The sequence below is a fragment of the Copidosoma floridanum genome, unplaced genomic scaffold (genome assembly GCF_036245765.1).
Source record: "Copidosoma floridanum isolate Cflo_tuat_1 unplaced genomic scaffold, Cflo_Japanese_pri ptg000030l, whole genome shotgun sequence".
Lineage (NCBI taxonomy): Eukaryota > Metazoa > Arthropoda > Insecta > Hymenoptera > Encyrtidae > Copidosoma > Copidosoma floridanum.
This window is the reverse complement of record NW_028321907.1, coordinates 13,938,258-13,958,910: the sequence shown is the minus strand read 5'-3', so window position 1 is coordinate 13,958,910 and position 20,653 is coordinate 13,938,258. Positions and strand designations below refer to the sequence as shown.

General features: G+C 38.8%; 1 protein-coding gene and 1 non-coding gene across 2 annotated transcripts in view; both read left to right on the top strand.

Moving 5' to 3' along the window:
* The window catches only part of LOC106645576 (limbic system-associated membrane protein-like), a 139,485-nt gene that overhangs the window by 98,535 nt on the left and 20,297 nt on the right, over positions 1-20,653 (top strand). The window lies entirely within an intron of this gene.
* On the top strand, positions 4,935-5,006 carry TRNAE-UUC (transfer RNA glutamic acid (anticodon UUC)). Its single transcript has one exon. It is a non-coding gene; the product is annotated as a tRNA-Glu (tRNA).

The window sequence follows — 20,653 nt, the reverse complement described above, 5'->3', positions numbered from 1 at the left end:
CTATCTTAACTACTCAATATGCACTCCCGATTTTTCCTACGTCCACTCAAGTCGTCCGATTCAGCAGCCGCTACTCCTATCTCTCGAGTCCAGGAATTCCCGGTAATTGTGTGGGATATCCCAACTTTTGCTATTTGTGCATCCCAAGCAGGAATACAATAAGAAAGGTAAAAATGCTGCAGGTCAAAGCGTCACACACACGAAGTCGTGCTTATACGTGGAAGAGCAGCAGCTAGAAAGGTCGAAACTTTCCTTTTAGGCACACATTACGCTGCCATAGTTCCGCGCATCCTCTTCCTCCTTCACTTGTTTATCTTCCTTCTTTTTGTTCCTTCTTCTACTTCGCCTTGAGAGCAAGAGGGAACGCGAAAAGTGGCACTTTGCGATTCGATTGCTCGCTCATATACTTAGCCTGGTCGTTATTCCGAGAGGATGTACACGTGCATATACAGGAGTATCCGAGAGTATCTATATCCGCTTGGTACGAACGGCACTCGAGGAATTGCTCGGTCAAGCGTTCGTAAAGCCTGTTCCAGCACGACGACGCCAAAGACAACTATTATATACCATACTACCACCATCGCCCACCTCTAGCACTTCTACGACACACCAGTCCGGCACAACGCGCGCCTGACATCCGGCTGGCCGTTTCGCTGCTACGACTACTACTCGTAGGTACTACCCATTGCGGCTCGCTAATGAAATTCCAAAAGTTGGACGCCAGCACACGTCGCCGTGAGTTGTTGTTAGTGCCATCACGTCAGACGCACAGGCGTGAACCCAGAAATGTGCTGGTAGATTTTTCAACCTCTAAATACCGCGTGTAAACATTTTAAGCGCGAGCAGTCAAACTTTTCTCGAAACGTTGATTAAAAGAATTGATTTTTTTCGTTGCTTGGGTTATTCCGACTTTTGATGAGCGTAAACGTTTGTCTATCTCCCGCTGATTTACTTCACGAATTAGCAATTGATGTGATTCTCAAATTTACTAATTCGGGAGGAAGATTGAAGAACTCATTTTGCAGCCGATGCGCCTTAAAATATTAATCATCTTGGCACAGCACTCGTCCAAATCAAGTGGATGTATATTTTGCTCTATATTCATCTCCGAGTAATCGAGACTGAGCTTCAATGATTCTCGGGGACGACGGGAAGAGAAAGTAATTATAATAATAGTCATAGCAGAATAATTAGGAGGAAAGGAGCACAAGTCAATAAAAGCGTAAAAGCAACAGCAAAAAGAAACCGGTCCTCCACTTGAGTACGACAACTTAAAGCTGTAGATGCATCTACAGATAGTTTATCTATCACTTCCGGGCACTGATCCTTTTATACTGCTTCTATCTCTGTCTTTATTTTTCTTGCTCCACCATTTTTGTCTTGTTATCTGACTCACAGAGTTTCTCAGCTCGAAAATTTTTTCCGATAATCGCAATATTTCAGAACTGAGAGGACTCCATATTTCGCCCTCATCGGACAACAATCATACATCAAGTCGAATGATTGATCGGAACCGTGTAACATATAAAATGCATTAGTCATCAATGTGATGCAACGCTATTAATTGAACCGCATCTATACAATGGTTCTCTTCTCATTTTACATGAGCAGTATGTCTCACGATAAAGCAGTAGTTGTGACGATTAATGAATTTCTCCCAAGTGCGTGAAATAAGTTAGAGCTATCCTTTTCAGTAGCTTCTGCCCAATGTCACCAAAAGTTTTTACCTAACTAATCGCTCGGAGTCACAACGGCTGACTGGCTTGCGAGGGCGTACAAATTGTTCGCACCTTATAATTACACGGCACTTTAAAAGTCGGTGTAAATTCAGTAACAGTGTGGCTCCTCCCTATACTATATAGCCAAGGTAAGAAACTCTTTACAGGAGAGGAAGAAGGATCCGAAGTCTCACTTACTTTGCCAGTCATTATCGTCGTGCAATTATCGACGAAGCGGGCTTGATCTCTTCCTCTCTCACAATCTCGTCCACGAGAACTGAGTGTCTCTAAAATGCGCTCGGCTTCGCACTACAAATTCTCGACTAGTTATATTTCAGAGTTTCATTACTTGGAGACAGGACGCTTTCTTTTTACATCGACTTTCGCTCTCGCAGCTGATAGTATGCGATTGCACTGAGCTTCATTTTCAAAGGGTTTTTCTTTTAATTAAGAGAAAATCTCATTGGCGGAGAATAATCAAGCAACGTAGTACGAAACAATTTTTTGTTCCTCGAAACTCTTTTAGCGAGCTGAAAAGGAGGCCACAAAAAGTACGATAATTCTGAATTAAAAAGTTTAATGGGTATGCTAAGAGAGTACAACTTCAATAGATTGAAGCACAGCAATTTACTTCGTGGCACTTGTCTTTGTTCCTTTTCACTCCTACAATGGAGTCGTTGAACTTTCGATCTCGACGACGAGGACGATGACAATTGAATTGCCCTTCTATCCTCCTCAATTGGCTTCATCACTGCAGTGCAGCCCACATACACATCTTTATTCAAACTATTTATCTTACCAAAATCACAGAGAAAGAAAAGAAGAAAATAAAGTAAATAAATAAATAGCGCAACAGAAAAGTGCGTAACTTAAGCGTGGGCTGGAAAAGACAGGATTTCCTCTTTGGCGATCTTTGGAGGTGCTTATCTCTCACTCTGGATACGTGGAACTGTGCTTGACACTGGCTCTCAACTCTTATTTCTCGTCCACCATTGTAAGTACCAGCCTTGCGAACCAAAAGGGAACACTTGAGTGCACTTGTCGCTGGTGGCATCTTACGCTTGACCTCACGTCCTCAACATTCTACAGACAAACGCAAACACGTCAAGAGTCATAAGTGGGTGCGGCTACTGTATACACGCTGAATTAGAACTTTCTAAGATAAGAGGAGGTAGCCCTTCTGTCTGTGTTTACTCAGCTTTTTTAAGCGAGCTAAACTTTTCTCTTTCTTCACCTCTATACATCTTTCTTCCAACTGGAGTGCATCTGAAAAAAGTAAACGAGTCTTTAGAAGTCGTTTTCTTCATGAGTATCAAAGAGACGCCTGCTGAAAGAGCAACTCTTCGCATTATCATGCAATTTTTACATTGTGTTTAAAAAGTAATAAGCCAGTTTTTTCGAAACTACTTCCTAATAGGTCCTTGTAAAGACTGCACGGTCTTACAATTTATGTTACATTTTGTTCAACTAATTAAAAAAAAAATTGAAGTAAACTATTATTCATGGTACTACACGTTGATGAATAAATATGAAAATGTCAACTACAAATTAAATCAGAACTCTTTTACGCTGGTACAAGAGTAGCGTCGTAACTAATCCAATATCCTAAATGAACAAAGGGATATTTTCGTAGCTCCAATTATGTAATATATCGAGCTGCTTTATCAAAAACAGACAAGATCAAACAGAGGAGGAAGACTCCTCTGGCATATCACTCGACGAAGGATTTAAGCTTCAAAACTCAACTTCCACAGAATCGCCTCACAAATCCACATATAGTGGCGACGAGAATTGTGGAGGGCGGTAGAGAAGTAGCGACCCGAGGCGACACGGTCACGGCTTCGAACAAATATTTAGATAAACTCTCTGTCACTCGCTCTAAGACTTTAAGGCTCTCGTCCATCCAGGCAATGACTACATAGCAACGCGATCTTCCTGCTTTCGCACTTACTCTCCTCCTGCTCTTTCTTCATCCGTTTCCATTCCGTTCGATCTTGTTTTCTCTCCACTAGAAGCTTATTTTCTTCCACTTCCATGTCTATAGCACTGCGAAAAATAAAATACCCCTCCCCCTCCTTAGAGACAAACAGACATAACTAAAAAAACATGGGAAGTTTTCTGAATTCATTGGGTTATGTATATTATGCTATTTTGCTCAAGTACACAGCTTTTGATGAGTTTCTGAGAAGAAAATCTTCATCACCGGAAACTTACGAAGAATGTCGTCTAAAGATTGCTTATGAACATGAGATCCTTATTCAAAGACATAAAATTTTGACGGAAAATAGGTAATCCCCGTTCGTATGTTGAAAATCTAATTTTACATCTCTCATGTGAAATAGACTGCCAAAGACTTGGATAGCAGATGGTATTATAAACCATTGTATCATTTTTTTATTATTAAATTCATACACCCTCCTGATTTGAATAATAAAGTTCTGGAAAATAAACTGGCTTACTGAGTAAGCTGCTAGTCCAAATACGCTGAGAGCTGTGTAAACTGTACTGACATCGATTCGTTACAAGCGAAATGTAAAATGCACCATTGAAAGAGGATATTTCATCTTACTAGACAATAGAAATTAAATATTTCAATTCTCCAGGTAACGAACCAACGTCAGTACAGCGTACCTTTATCGCATATAGTAGTCGCCGCTCGCTCATCTTAGAAAAAACTGCAGCGTATCCGAAAAAACGGCCAGCTTTTTCCTTGATGAGTTGGTTGCCTAACGTTAGGCGCTCTGAATTTCTAAACCGAGCAAGTACATAGCCTGCTGCGATATTCGGGCAAACTATGCTCCCAAATTTTTTTCAGAGCATGTATCAAGTATCTACTGTTTCGAAAAATTTTTTTTTAATTCTTCAATTTTAAAAAAAGGTAAAAAATGCAAGTTTACATCTTTTCCTAGATTTTTCTGACTTTTATAAATCTATTATTATAATAATTATTATAAATGTTGTATTATTATTGTTATAATGATTATTTTCATTATTATCATACAGAATGTGAGGAACTGGGTCAAACCTAACAGTACTACCTTACAGTTACATGCTGGTTACCACATAATAATTTTTACTTCATCATGACTTTTCATACATCATCACTTAAAAACTCACTAAATGTTCAAAGTGAGTTCAAAGTCTAAAGAAAATGAAAAAAAACCGAATCTGAAGTTGATTTCATCTGATCGTTCTTCTCTACACCCCTCGATATGCTCCGGTATGGTCTAGTGGCTAGGATACCTGGCTTTCACCCAGGAGGCTCGGGTTCGATTCCCGGTACCGGAAATTTTTGGAGTCATTTTTGACAAATTAATATTGAATTTTGTTCATCCAAATTTTTAAAACAATGTTTATAAAGATTATGAATGGAAAAAAATAACCTACTCCATGCAATAGCGTTTGCTGATGACCTAGTGTGCTACTATGCCAACAAAGACATCAAAATAATCCGATCAAAACTAGTAGAAACATTCAATTATGCTAAAAACTATTATAACAACTGGCTCTTTGATACCAACACGAAAAAATGTGAATCAAAACTGTTCAGAGACAAACTATTAGCTAAATCGTATAAAACCAGGAAATACTGGAACGTGTTTAAAATCCAAGACGTAAAAACAAAAACATTCATACCCCACAAGAGAACAGTGAAATAATTTGGCATTAATCTTGACGACAGGCTAACATTCACCCAACACATAAAATCTCAAATAGACAGAGCGACAGAATTAATCGAAATCAAACTCGAAATTAACAAAAAAGATGAAACGAAATACTTCTACAAAAAAACCATCTGAAAAAAATTAAAAAAAAAATTAAATAAAAACTACACACTAAAAATACCAAATAATAGAAATTTGTCAAATCTAGAAATTGATCACTACATAATAGAAAATAAAAAATTAATTAATGAAACAATATTACAAACAATCCGAGTGAACAAAAATATTGACCTATACAAAAAATTTCAATCAACTAAACTTGAAAAATTATACACAATCAAACCCAAAATACAAACCCAGCTACATAAAATAATCAACAAAAAGGACAATTACTGTTAAAAAAATTAACAGTAACATAAAATAATGATTCATATTAATAGTGTGTGCAACCCTACGTTGTATGTTATCCATTTGAATAATTCGGAATGTCGACCTTTCGTATTTTTTAAAGTCTTTATTGTGGTCTCTTCTGAATCATCACTTTTCTTAATATTCAGAATTGTTAACCATTCTTCATAATTAATTTACTTTAAAGTAAGTTCGTGTAATTAAATTTCTGTAACTCATGACTATAAGATTTTAAATTTTATTTTATTTTTTTTCGAAAAAAAAACGGAATTTCTTTGATAGCATTTACCGTAAAAATTTTTTTTGAAACTTCTAAGAATAAGTATTGTGAATGAAAAATTTTTAAATTACAGCATTTCTGTCAAAATAGTTGTTTAAATAATAATTTTTATAATTTCAACAATTCATTACTTATAAATTATGATAATATATTATTGTAAGTATACATATAAAAAAATAGGTTCTTCTAGAGAGTATTCTAACCCTTGTCATTTCTATAAAATTTTACTCTTTATTGTACAATTCTAAAAAATGACCGGTTCGGAATTATAACTTATCGGGAAAAAGGCACCCACCCACAATAATTAAAAAAAAAAAAAAGATAAGCCAATAGCAATAGAAAATATTAGACCAATAAGTATACTTTCGGCAATAAGCAAAATTTACGAAAGAATCCTCAACAAATCAATTCAAAAATTCATTCATAAAAACAATATAACACCAGATACACAATTTGGCTTTAGAAATAAACACAGCACTACCCACGTAATTAAAAAATTACTCACATACATCAATTTGCATCTACAAAAAAACGAAATGACAGGAGCCTGTTTGATAGACCTCCGTAAAGCATTCGACTCAGTCTATCTCGATAGGCTGATCTATTAAGTACACAAAAAGAACTTCCCAATATATCTCATCAAATCAATTCAGAACCTAATAAATCAAAGGAAATTTAAAGTAAGCATCAACAACATCAACACAAATAAAATATTTAAAATAACCGAAGGCTTACAGCATCAGTGAACAACAAACTTACCGATTTTATTAAACATAAAATATAATTTTACATTTAATGTTAAATAATATGTGTGATAGCGTTTAGTGTGCTACTATGCCAACAAAGACATCAAAATAATCGGATCAAAACTGGAAGAAACATTCAATAATATCAAAAACAAGCGGCCCCCCGTCTCGGCTTCGCCCGAGAATTACTAAATGGAACACCGTAGTGTGTTGACATGTAATGTGAAACGTTTTCCTGACACTTCTCAGAACAAAAATCGTATAATTTACGAAAAAGGCTATTTTTTTAAAGCTATTAAGATTTTTAACTCCCCAAAAATACATATTAAAAAAAAATGTTTTTTCTCTTATTCCACAACTTTATTACCAGAAAAACAAAATCCTGGAGCTTAATCTTTACATTTATTATTGACACAAAAAAACAAATACATTTTCTACTTATTTAAAAATCTGAATTTAGATCTTTAAAGATTTAAGAGATTACTGTGAGGGATAAAAAGCTGATCTCTCACATGATGGATTCTTTATTTGTCGATTTTGACGCTGCTGTTCCAATCTCAATAAATTTTCTGCGTACGTTTCTTGACACCTGAAGTTGTATTTATTAGATACACCTACATACAAAATCTATACACCTTTTAAATAGTATTGTTTTAGAAGCATCAGTCCGATGAAAGAAAAATGGGAATACACTAATGCACATAATAAAAATTAGTAGCTATTAGTGCATTGGTCCAGAAAAAAGGTGGAAGGTACAAGGTGTCACGATCAGCCCGAAATCAAAAGCACGTTGCAGTGAAAATAAAAAGAAATAGCGTAAGGGCACAGAAAAAAGCAGAGAAAGAGAGAGTAAAAACTACAACATACAAAAGTCAGACCAACAGCACTCCGCCGAGACATCCACTCCATTACCAGCAGGTGAAAGTTGCATTTCATGTTGACGCCCGTACCGACTATGCCTGCGCTTACACGTGCGCTAATTTATAGCAACGAAAATAAGGTAGAGCAGTAGCAGCAGCTTGGCTTATTTCCTCGAAAAAGCGTGCTGGTATGTAACACGTAGTCCTTTGCTACTTTTCAATGATGAAGAAGAGGTCAAAAAAAGAAGAGTCAAGAGTAGAGGGGAAAAAATACAGCAAAGGAGGACATGCTCGTATCGACGAATGCACGTACGTAAGCCCGAGAGGTGTATATGTCAGAGGCTAAGAACTAAGGTGTGTCGACCTCTTAAATGAGGGTTACTTTTACGAGCACCCTGCGGGCCTCACAACAAGAAGGACGAAGAGAAGGGGTAATAAAAACGAGCGTTACGTGATCACTGCATTATAAAGTTTAACTGTCGACTGGGTTCCAAATTTTAAGTACGAGAGCATGATATCATTCCCACTGAGAAGTTTTATTCCGCTGGAATATTAAAAGTCTAAATTAGATCTTTCTCACTTGGTGAGTTTTGAGTCGCCGTAACTATAACTACCACCGAGCTCCGACGAACTGGCAAACGTATTTTCTTCCTCTCTTTTCCTCCCTCTATAGACGCCATCGCAAAACACAGTCAGAAGGGTCAGGAGAAAAAGAGACTTAAAGAACTTTTTCACACTTTCTTGCGAAGGCAAGCCGACATTTATTTCCCCGTGAATGCTCAGTACCCGTATGTGAAACGTCACGTGGTTTTCAGGACTATAAATTTGTCTATAAATAATCACGGGATTCTTTGTATGAGTAGAAACTGTAGAGCACTGTTACCTCGACACAGTTTTTTTTATTTTTGTTTTTTTACCGGTAAAAACATACAATAAGTATTTAATATAATAATTGTATAAATGAGGATGACGAATTATAATTATTATGAATGTTTTTGTATTACAGTTATTTGATTATCCTAAATGTTGTTGTGTATATAAACAAGTTATTACTCCATCAACTAGCATATGTACACTTTGAGAGCCTCCTTAACCCAGACATGGCAAAGCCAAGTCCTTGAAGCGAGAACGAGAAGTTAGTTGTACCCTTACCCTCTCTTTGAAAGACGTTATCCTTACATAAGAGCTCTTAATGACTATACTGTAGTATAATGCAACAGATAAAAAGAGGACGATGTTAGTAGAAATACAGTGTAGCCACAAATCACTTAAGAACGTGTACACATGCTAGCTTTGCTTTAAGATCATACTTACTATAGAGTAAAATTATCAAAGCATTTTTAAACCTGCTGTAATTCAAGTACACGCGATATTATTGTACACAATATATATAAGCATAAGAAACAGATGAGAAGGAAAGTAAGACATACGCTGGTACTATGTACGAATCAGAGTGTGTATCATTATACGCAGAGCCACATAACAAGCTTCAGTTTCACGCTGATGAAATAACGGGAGAAAGAGGGAGAGACTCGTGGAAGAATAGGAGGAAACTATACGGAAACACAGTCACATCACGCATAAGATATGTCCCGTGTCGCGTTTACACGTAGCCATATCCCGTCTCACTAGCTATAGCAAGCCTCACGGTTGTGGCAGCACCAACCGCGTTAATCAGAAATGGGATTTACATAGCCGACTGGCATTAGTGCGTTGCCACGACCACCAACCTGGCTAGATGTATGCATATTATGCATTACGCGAGGGAGAGCAATATCAAGGAAAGAGCAGCCCTCGCGTGATTAAAAGACTTTTCGGAGTAGGTACATGGGGAGATGAAGATTGTGTGAAATTTTCGGAAATTCAATTGCGCGAAAATCCACTGGTTAATTAGAATCTCGTGAGTCCAGACGCTACACGAATTAACGGACTAAAGATTTTTTGTTATAATTCCATATTTAATGTTTCCTTGGAATTTTTTTATACTCATGTCTGTGGGTTTTGTATATTTTCTTTAATGAATTGTCTCATGGAATTGTATAGTCAGTAGAGTAGAGCTGTGCAGTGTCACATTTTAATGTTCTAGACACTAACAGAATCATGTACATAAATGAGCAGTTAAAATTCTCAGTGGGGATACTGAAATAATTATAAAAAAATTCATTGAGTGACTTAAATTGAAGTTTTCTTTATTGATTGAGTAACGAATACTATCATCAAGTTAGTGTCTCTGATATATTCAGTTAATTTATGTTAGGTCATTAATCAAAAATGTATGAGTTAAAAAGACTATTAGTTGAAGAGTTTTAGGATAACAATCAATACATCAAATGATTAGGTATACGCTTTTAAATTTCATGAAATATTAATGTTTTCATCATCTCGCATAATATATCCTTCGGGTATCTGCGTCCTATAAGTAATGCATGACAGCATCGCCTCCACTCTCCTTATTTTAATTTTTTTTTTTCAACGATCACACGATGCTCTAAATGAACGAACCAACGCCACCAGGAGATCAAGTATTATATTCACGGGGCACTTCCATTTTTTTTTTTTTTTTTTTTTTTTCAAACTGAACCCATCAAATACACGAAGGAAGCGTGAATTTTATGCGAAAAGGGCTCGGGCGCGTTTCTCAAAACAATGGAGAAATTTCAGGCTTTACACTCTGCTGAATCATTATTTAAATCTCGGTGGTAGGTGAAACACTAAGAGTCCGTTGTCTGCACGGGGTTCGTGTTTTAGAAAAAAATACTGTTGAACATAGATTATATCTCTTTCATTTCAAAGATGAAAGGTGTGTTTTAGAAAAAAAGTTTATTGATCGTTTCAAATGAATAAGTCGTGAATACTGTTGTAATGTACCTTTGTAAAGTACAACATTCAACTTCCTTGAGTAACTTTTCCGTGTACACATTCTAATTTTTAAATAAAAATGCGTCAGAAAACAAGAATATTACGCTTCTGCAAAGAAATGAATTTCATCCGAAATCGTAAAATTCATACTTTTTTGCGGAAACGGAATACGTTTTGTTTTTCATGCTCATTTAAGTTTCCCGCTAGCTAAATAAAAATTAATGACCCAACATGCAATTATTAAACGAAACAAACCGCACTTCAGAAAAAAAAAAAAAAAAAAGAAACAGAAGGTAAACTCACAAGAAAAAAGTAATATTATTGCGTAACATCAGACGATTCATATATTCCAATTGGTGCGCTGCAAGATTTTTCATTGTTTCCTGAGTGTAGCAGCAGAAACAGAAGTGGGGCGCAAAAAAAGAGCAAAAAGAATAGACAGGGCACGTGTGCAACCCGGCAGCCGCTTTTCGTTAATGACACCTTCACACGTAGGTGTGGAACGTGAGATACGATGTATGAAAAATCAGCGAAAGAATGCGAGAAAACAGCAGCAAAAAGTACTCGGAAAAAAGATGGGTCGAAAAAAACGAATTGAGGACAAAAAAATGTTTCCCTGCACGGGAAGAACTCCTCCAAGAGATATACACATTATCACGTGTCGAGTACACGTGGATGTTTCCACGAAGGTGTTGAGGTGAAAAGTGAATAAACATATAGACTGGACACATAACCAAAAGAAAACTCGCAAGCACATGAAGCATCTGCAGTTGTTATTTTATTTTATTTCATGGCTTGTGACACTTCTGACACTTGCTTTCTTTTTCTTCCTGTATACTATGGTTGTAGTCGTCAGCGACGATGACCCATGCAGACGTTTCTTCATTCGGCTTTGTTTTCCGACCTCGAGGTATGAGACTCGCCTGTTTTGTTGATCGGTCTCTCTCTCTCTCTCCCTCTCTCTTTTATTCTCGGCGTAACGAAAGCTCGCTGGTTTTTTTTCAAACGAGTTGGTATAAGCGCCCGCACGGATGCTCGATTCTATTGTTCGAAATTTTTCCGCGCTCGTTCCGTACACTGTCGGAAGCATAATGCACGGAAACGGGTTGAGGCTTCCTTTTGAATTTCGATGTGAACGAAATTTTTACCATCCGCTCGGGCGTTCAGCTGTTTATTTATAACGTGAATTTTGCTTTGTTTGTTTGTTTATTTATTTCACTCCGTTTATATGAATTTAGAGAGAGTTTGATTTTTATTCTCTGTACACGATCAAAGGTAGGTAGGTACATATTGTGTGAACGGAATATTTGTATGTTGGAGAAGATTGTTCTCGAATATCATTCAACACTTGGTAAAACTATTTTTTAAGTAAGATGAACATCAATCGAAAAAAAATCATCAAATGAATCCCATCTGATCAAATCGTTAGCAGCACCATGTAAATTTATTAAAATTTGCTTCGGTTAAGCATGAAATATATCCATAAATCCAATCATCTCGAGCTCCGTTAATCTCATCTGCCCTTTTCTCCGCACTAACCTCCAGTACCGCAGACTCGTAAAAAAAGATTCCCATTATCAAGCAGCGGCACTGTCGAGCTCCTATTCTTCGACTCTTTCCTTTGTACGCTTGCGGCTACAACTTGGGAAGCGCAGTTCCACGCCATAGCGACGCCCCTTCCCTTCGTCCTCTTTATCACTTTCGCCTTTCCCCTTTCCGATAGTGCGACGACGATCCGAGTCAATCGCACCTCGGGAAATTGAAATCGAGGATCGCGGGAAGTCCGCCGCAACTACGACTCGGTGCTGAAACTCACTCTCAGCCCACGCCCGAGCCTTCCCCTCTTCCTCCCTCCTTTCTCCATCTATCTCTCCCTGGACTAGAACGCAATAGGAGATACACGGTCAGTTTAACGAACAGCGAGCCTTCCGGCTATGCTTCGGTTTCCCGCGCTCTGTATACGTGTGTATACTCCATCAATCCTTCTGTACTGGGCTTAACCCGGAGTTCCATTGATCTATTATCATGGACGCCACCACGAGCCTGCTCGTCCTTAGCGTTCGTCATTTAAAAAGACTTCGCGCCGACCGGTGGCTTCTTCTTTCCGTTTAATTGGACTCTCTTGAACTGTCATCTGGCGCGCTCATCCAACGTATAGGGGCTCATCCATTGTGCAAATTTGATTTGCTGACGACATATTAATTATTTCATCTCCGACGTGCAGCGAGAAAGGAGGAATTTTCATCTTCACAGCGCGAGAAATTAATATCACGTTGGAAATCTGCCATTTCCCGTGCGAGAGGAAAATTAACAGGCATTTTTGTTTTTAGTATTTTTTATCCGAGTATGAAAATTAAAAAGCGTTTTTTCTTCTCTGAATTTACGCGAGGGACTGAAAAACGTCAAATTCAACCGGGAAATCGATATGTCGTTAACTAGGGAGCTGAAAAAGTTATATGGTACGATTTGTATGAAAATTCTAAGCAGCAGAGATTAACAAAAAATGTGAAGAGAATTTTTTCGAAATGGCCGAATGGATTCAGCATTACGTATAACGCTAATGTTTGTTTATTTATATAAAATTTGATATTGCTATTGACTTTACATTATATAAGAGCTATTTATTCAAAGCGTCTTCTTTTTCCAGTGATTGGAAAGTGAAATAAACAGATTTTAATGTATATTTTATCCATTTAAAAGTATAGTGGGTAAAGTGCATTGACAGAAATTGACGTTCAGCTACAAAAATCCACATGGATCTGTCGCATCAGATTTTCGTCAAATTTTTTTCAGCCCACAAAATGACATTATCCCGAAAGCGAGCTCTCTTTACCGTGGAGTTAAAAATGAATTAGCCATCGATCGAGGGCGGTCGAATAAAAAACCCAATAGAGTATGCGTAATAGAAATTATCGGAAAAAGACTAGTCCATCATTGGACGAAGGCAAGTGAGATAGGAAAGATGGGGGAGCTGGCGAACTATACGGTATAACAAGTAAGTGAGGGAGAAAGATGACGCTCGCTGATGTATAAGAGAGCAGGGAAGAAAATTCAATTGAAAAGTTGGCAAGTAACTTGGCGTCGGCACGGAAGCACACAGCGCTTGCAAATTCGAGCCAGCCTTCCATTCTCTTCCAAGTTCGGTTTGGGGGGAGCCCCCTCCCTCCTCCACTGCTACTACCAATAAACAGGTCGAGGTCTTAGTTTTGAACTGCGGGCGGGTAAAGTGCCGAGACGGAATGCACTCGATTTCCAACTTGTAGGGTTTAATATAAGCGAGGTTGCTCTCACTCTTTCGGTGTATGCGTGTTTACATGCGCCTGAGAAGGTTCAGTATACAAGTTCATGTTTCGTGCTGTTCAGTAAACTTGAATTTCACAACTCAATTTTCATAACATATCGACTGTTAGCTGTACGTTCTAGGATTGATGAAAAACATGTTGGAAAACATGAATTTCTACAAGAAACAGCGGATCATTTCAAAGCTCCTTTGTGCCCTGGCTCTTAAATAATCAAGTGTGTATGAACAAGTGAAATGAAGTAAGAATAATCTTTGTAAAAAGTCTTCAAAAGCATTCAAAATTTTAGTTGAATAATGTTTGAAAATTTCGGTAAAATCGTCGTTGAAAATTATCAAGTAGTGTAAGTCAATTATGGTCAGACAAATCAATAATTCAAATAAAATGAGTAGATTTAGACAACTACAGTAATTCTAGTAATTTTATTTAAGGAACTAATGGTCCAAGTGTTTCCAACAATTGTTGTGAAACTTTCAGTAAAAGTCAAGCTTTGGCCTGGCAAGAGATACACGGTCAACGTTGAACTGCAGCACATGTCATAAACAATACACAAAAACAATCATCCGTACAAAAAGTAAGAAAAAAAAAAAAAAAAAAAAAAAAAAATATGAATAAGCAGCCTTGCATTTTATCTGTCAGGCGCACAATCGCTAGCTCGTTACAAGTTTATACAAGCAACGGTGTACAGCTGGCAAGTTCGGAGCAACTGACTGCGGCACGTTGTTCGCAATTTCTCGCCACTCGATAACTCAATACTCTTGGCACTTTTTAACTCAAGCATTCGCAGCGATGGACGCAGCGTAAAAAAAAAAAGTATATCATACACACTCGAATAAATCGTATCACGCTTTGGCTCGCGCTGCTTCAGCAAAAAAAAAAGCGTCACAACGCACACTCGCTCACTTGGGGAATAATAACAGAGTTGCAAGCGAGAACGTGGAGCCGGAAATTCAACGAATCCGTGTAGAATCGAACTGAACATGCATGTGCGAATCAGTCCCGCGGAAAAACGAATGGTCCGAGCTACACATACACACACTTACACTACATGCATCAAAGAGTGTAGGGTGAGCAGGTAGTGCCTATATACAGTGCCTCTGTACAGTATCTATGTATGCAATTTGCTTGGACGCGGTTTATCTCTCTGAGCATCAGAATATTTGTCGTGAGCTTAACGAGATATGAGAAAATCGCTAATTGCCATCGTGTCGAGTGCTCGCTGCCTCCCTACATAATTGACCGTGAGAGCTATGGCCACTCACGATAGGCCGTTCTTTCTCCTTCGAAACGAGCGGGGTATGCGTACAGAGGGGGAGAAGAGAAGGTGAGCGTCATTGATGCGCACCACATGGATGAAATTTACAACACGGAAGGGTGTGATGTCCAGTCGATATCACTGCACCTGAAACATGTCCGTATACAAAGTCAATCGACAACGTACCCGAGTACCCTTTTTTATGAAAATAGATCGCAGTATCCGACAGGAGTCCCCGGATCAGTTGAGATTTAAAAAAAATGATTGATCTCTAGGACTGCTACAACCGTACGGTTTATTCTATCACATAGCTGTCTGATTTTTTTCAAGATACCTACAAATCAGTCGTATTTTACGCGGAAGATTTTTCGCCAGAGAAGCTTGCAAACGGTTGCGTATAATAACACCATCTCTGCTGCAATGACTTTATCGTATCAGTAATTTCATGTGACCATCAAATTCTCGTCTCTGATCTCGCCCCGTGAGCAATAATTCTTGCTGATTCACCCGTATCCTTTCACCTTCAAAACTCACCACTTCCAACCGAGTAAGCAAGCTAGCAAACAAGGAAGCAAAGAAGGAAACGAGCAAACAGCGATGAAGAGAGAGAGAGAGGGAGAGAAAGAGAGAGGAAGCGGAAGCAGCTCCTTTCCTCACTGCTCGGTTCGTCACGTTTACTTGCTGACATCTCTTCTCTTTGAGCTCACCCAAGTATAGCATACAGCTGCTCGCATTGAGATTTTGTGGAATGTTCTTCCTGACTAAGGAGCGTGTGATGCCGGTAGAACTAGTGGTGGTATACATACACATATATAATAGGTACTGACTTGCCACTGTTACTGCTGGCGCGTGGATACATTAGTAGGAAGCTAAAGTGGCCAGAGGAGGCGTGCGCCACGTGCGGGATACTATACCAGAGAAGCCAAAGGAGGAGGACACGGAGGAAGAGAAGTCGGTGCATACGAGAGGGTGAGGGAGTACAGGGAGAAGGAGGGAGAACGTATGCAAGCCTCGTTTCCTCTCCCCTCGAGGGACAGGCCGGCAGATAGATCAAGTCGGCTATCAGATAATTAAATCCTGAGCTTGGGGCTTGCGCGTTCCGAGTGCCTCGCTCGCGCATACAGCCACCACCGCATGCTCACACACTTCCACACACGTGTGTGTGTGTGTGTGAACTCTACTGCGTCTATCTCTTTGGCACACACAACTTTGGCGAGTGTAAACTCACACATGCACGAAGGTGGACTTTAGCGCTGGAGCACGCGGGCGTAACGCTCTGAATATTTAGGGTTGGCACCTTGGCCTGAGTAAACAGGCCCTTCGCCAAATTGCGGGTAATTAGTAAAAGGGCGCACTGGAACGAAACGTCAAGCATAGAAAGAGAAGAAGAAGAAGAGGATGAGGATTCCAGAGCAGCTGCATGATTTGGACTCGGGTGTGTACCTCGTCACAATGCCAGTCTCGTCCGTAAAGGTGTACCCTAGGAGGTGTCGTACATTTATTTTAAGGATCGATCGATCAGAGGATCGAGGAGTTGCAGCTACTAGCAACGGGTTGTGGGGGCCAATTTGCCCGAGCAAAGGTTGATATACTGATTACGACCGCTCATTCTGCTGAGGATCGAGTAGTGCCTCTCCTCTACGGTTCATTACGTATCTTCGAGTCATTGCTAATTAATCGCTTTGATGTACCATTAATAACGATACCATGGTCGTTTGACTGCCTATTTGTTTGCTTGCTGGCTCGTTTGCTTGTACATAGGCTTGGTCTTGGGTTTTGCAGTGTGTACGATTATAAAGTATATGTATTCCGAGCTTGAGGGTTGCTAGGATGTTGTCCTGTTTTCTTGAGTTAGTGGGGTAAACGTAAAATTTAATAAAATGGTATTCCAATTGAGAGCCAGTTAAGTACTTTCAAAAGGAAAATTAACAATTTTAAAATAAAATGGAAAAGTTTGAAGCTTGGCTGTGGTAACATGTTAAGCTCGCAGAGCAGCGAGTATATTGGAACTGTAATGAGATTGGGCTTAAGATGCTTGGCATGCCTTAGGATTTGCTTCGGAAAAGCTTAGACGCAATAAAGATTGACAAAGAGGATTACATTTATGAATGGGAAAAGTGTTGAGGGACTTGGGGCGCGATATTAAATTTGCTCACGAGATTAGCTCGCGAAAATATTTACCCGGATTCTTTGTACCAAGGACTTTTTGTTTTTACGTAAAACTGCCTTACCAAAACGAGACAAATATTTTATTAAAACTCTATGTCGGAAAAAATTATCAATCAAAGCAACAGTTACATAAAAAATCAATTTGACACTCACTGGAATTTTTATCTCGAAGGATAAATCTTCACCTTCCATGGATGAATTTATACTTTTGTAGATATTTTTACATAGTATGAGCGCTACGAGTAATTTGTAGCGTTACTATTAAGTCATAAGAGTCATAGAGCGTTGTACATTGAAAAATTTTGCACAATAAAAATACCTCCAGTGCAAGCAGTTAAGCTAACATCGTGTTGGAAGGGCTTGCGTTGAACTCTATAGTGTAAGGAGATTTTTCAAAGAAACATTTTAAAAAAATAAATACATTCTTCTTTAAATGATTCCTTTAAATATGGTTTGTGTTCAAAATTACAAAAAGTTTTGGTTTGTGCAGAACAAAAATATAATTTTAATGCCTACGAATTTCTTTTAACAATTGAACAAAACTTTTGTGTACACGCATACTTAATGCACATTTTTTTATAAATTATAGTCACTCAATACTACTTCGACAAAATTTAAGACGTTATTTTTAAATTCAAGCGTTGTTAGTTCAAGCATTAATGATGTGTGGCACACCGTAAAACTTCTTTTTTTTTTCACTGACTTATTTGTAGTTTAAGCGCTGTAACTAAAATATAAGCTAAAATTCTGGTAATTTTTTAATAAGACTCAAACAGATTTGCATCTGAAAGTGTGTTCAAGCATTAAATTTATTTCCACCAAGAGAAGGGGGAATCGTAAAACAATTAACAGATCTCAGGTAGACAGATGCAAAGGGAACCATTGGGCATCCATCTCTCTCTTTGTCTCTATTGCTTGCATTTGAAAGCAGTTATAATCACTTATCAAAAATTTTAATTAACAAACCAAATGAAAAACTTCTTAGATTTTTTTCAATATTAAAAAAACAAAAACAGCTGTAATTAAATGAACTTTTGCATTCACGCTTCAGTATTCAACGGTCGCTTGAGCATAATTTACTCGTACACGAACACGTTTACACTTGCACGACACCGTTTGAACTTTTCTCACGCCTACGTACAAGCATCAAGCTGTACGCCGTAACTAATCGTAATACCAAATTAAAAAGTTTAGCCGACCGTCGCACAGTCGTGTTGACTTTTTAGAATTTAGCACAGAGTTGAGGTGGTAGTGGCGGTGGTGAATCAAGGGGTTAGCCACGCGAGAATGCGTGCTCACGTGATTCCTCACGAGAAGTGTTGGCCTCCAAATTAAATGTAAATTCAATTTTTACTCGTGGCAGAGCTTTTGTACTCACCCTCCAACTTCTTCCACCCACTGAATAATTGCTTATTCTCGGTTCGCGTCCGTAATTATCACAAGTTCTCAATGTTTTTTTAATGAGGTGGTCCAACATTAATTTTTTTTCTTCAATCAACTCATTGAATTGATGAAATATAACGATGATAAGTATCACAGTAGCTATTTCAAGGAGAAATAAATTTTTCTCCAAAGTTTGAACGATCCAAAAAGGCCGACCAGAGCTCCAAATAGGTGAGCCTGGCATACAATCAAACAGCCCGTCATCCTTCATCCCTAAAGCAATTACAAAATTTATCGCAGACTCGCCCAACGCGCAGCATCCGCTGCATTGTACAGCACCGGCAGTGAGGTGGCAGCGAAACACGGGAACTTCGATATCGATGACCGGAGGGGGAGTGCGGGGAATGCGCTCCGGCAAAATTAAAGTTACTCCTAAATTCGAAGCTCCGACGGATCCCTCACCCTCCTCGCACGGCAAAGTGTATGTATGTGTTATACCGGACGTGGATGCATTAACATGAACTTTAGCAGCAGCTGCTGCTGCTTCTACCTTCCTTGTACTCTGCATACGCGGTATTACACACATCCATAAACAGAGTGAGCTTCTTTGGGACATGCACACACCCACGTACATGCTAGGTACTATATTGGAGGATTCTCGGGTTAATCTATTGGAGCAGCACGCATCCACCCTATCACCGTGGCGGAGGACTTTATGCGACTGAAGCTATGAAACGCGCTACCGGGAACAATACATCTTCCGCCGCGCTGCCTGGCGTTACCGTAACGAGAGGATCCTCGATATTACGTGCACGTGTGCTCTGTACCCCCATCTCCCATTAAGCCCATTAGTATTATCATAGGTTTGTTGTAAAATTATCATTGTCCACATCTCATCCCGTGATGTACAATATCCGTTAATAATATCCCGTGCATTGATACCCAGGTGGGTAATAAAACTTTTGAAGAATAATACTGCTGCATACGAACGGGCGAGGAGGCTGAGGCAGGTATAAAGTAAAGACCGGAGGGAGTGGGAGCTCATTATTCACCAGGGTTGAAGGGCCGAAAAGTAGCTTTCCACTAGAATGCTTAATAAACTGGAAATTGCAGCGCTTCAAAAATTCCGTCTGCCAAGAAGAGTATATACAGAGAGAGCTCGCGAAAAAATTCAGAGGGACAGAAGGAGTGGATGCCGAGGTGTGAAAATTATATTCGCGCTCTGAATTTTTTTACCTCCTCTCTGTCCACTCAGGAACTCTGCCCCCGCGGGCGTGCTTGAACATGCGATGCACCGCCATGGGATGCTCGTTACTTCCAATAAAAGCTCGAGAAAGAGAGTGCGAGAGAGACGAGGTGCTTTTCTCCAGCGATGAAGTAATGTAATTATTTGCTCATTCCACGTGACTTGGCTCGTTTCTTTTCTATCCTCCTTCAGTTGTTCTTTTCTGTTTGCTCTTTACGTCTCCGATACTGCTCTAGTGTGGTAAAACTATTAACCCCTGCACGAGAAAAACGAGGGTTGTCTACCGTCTGTGCTTTGCGAAAAGCTTTCGCTTTAATTTCCGAATAAAAAGGTCGCAACGTGTAACCTCGTGGTCACGCACACGCTTACGTGTGTAAGTATGTGTGGGCGTATGTATCGGGGCTTACTTGGACACGAATGAAAAAAAAAAGTTGAGCGACAGATTTATACATTTGTTTCAGGTATCACTATCTATCGCTGGAAGCTCGGAGCGGCAAAAAGAATTATCGCTTTAATTAAAGTTTTTTAGCAAACTTTTTCGAGGGATTGGCCTGTCGTTTACCAAACCGAGACTTGCCATCTATTTTTTTAGTTAAAACTCTTTTAATCATCGTTATCCACGTAGACTTGATAAATTAACAAAAAGACAATGTGAAAATGAATTAAATTTGAAAAAAATAAATAAACAAATAAATAAATAAAAGGAAAACAAATTAGTACTGAAAAATAGGTACGAATACGTGTTTTGTATGCTATCAAGACTTA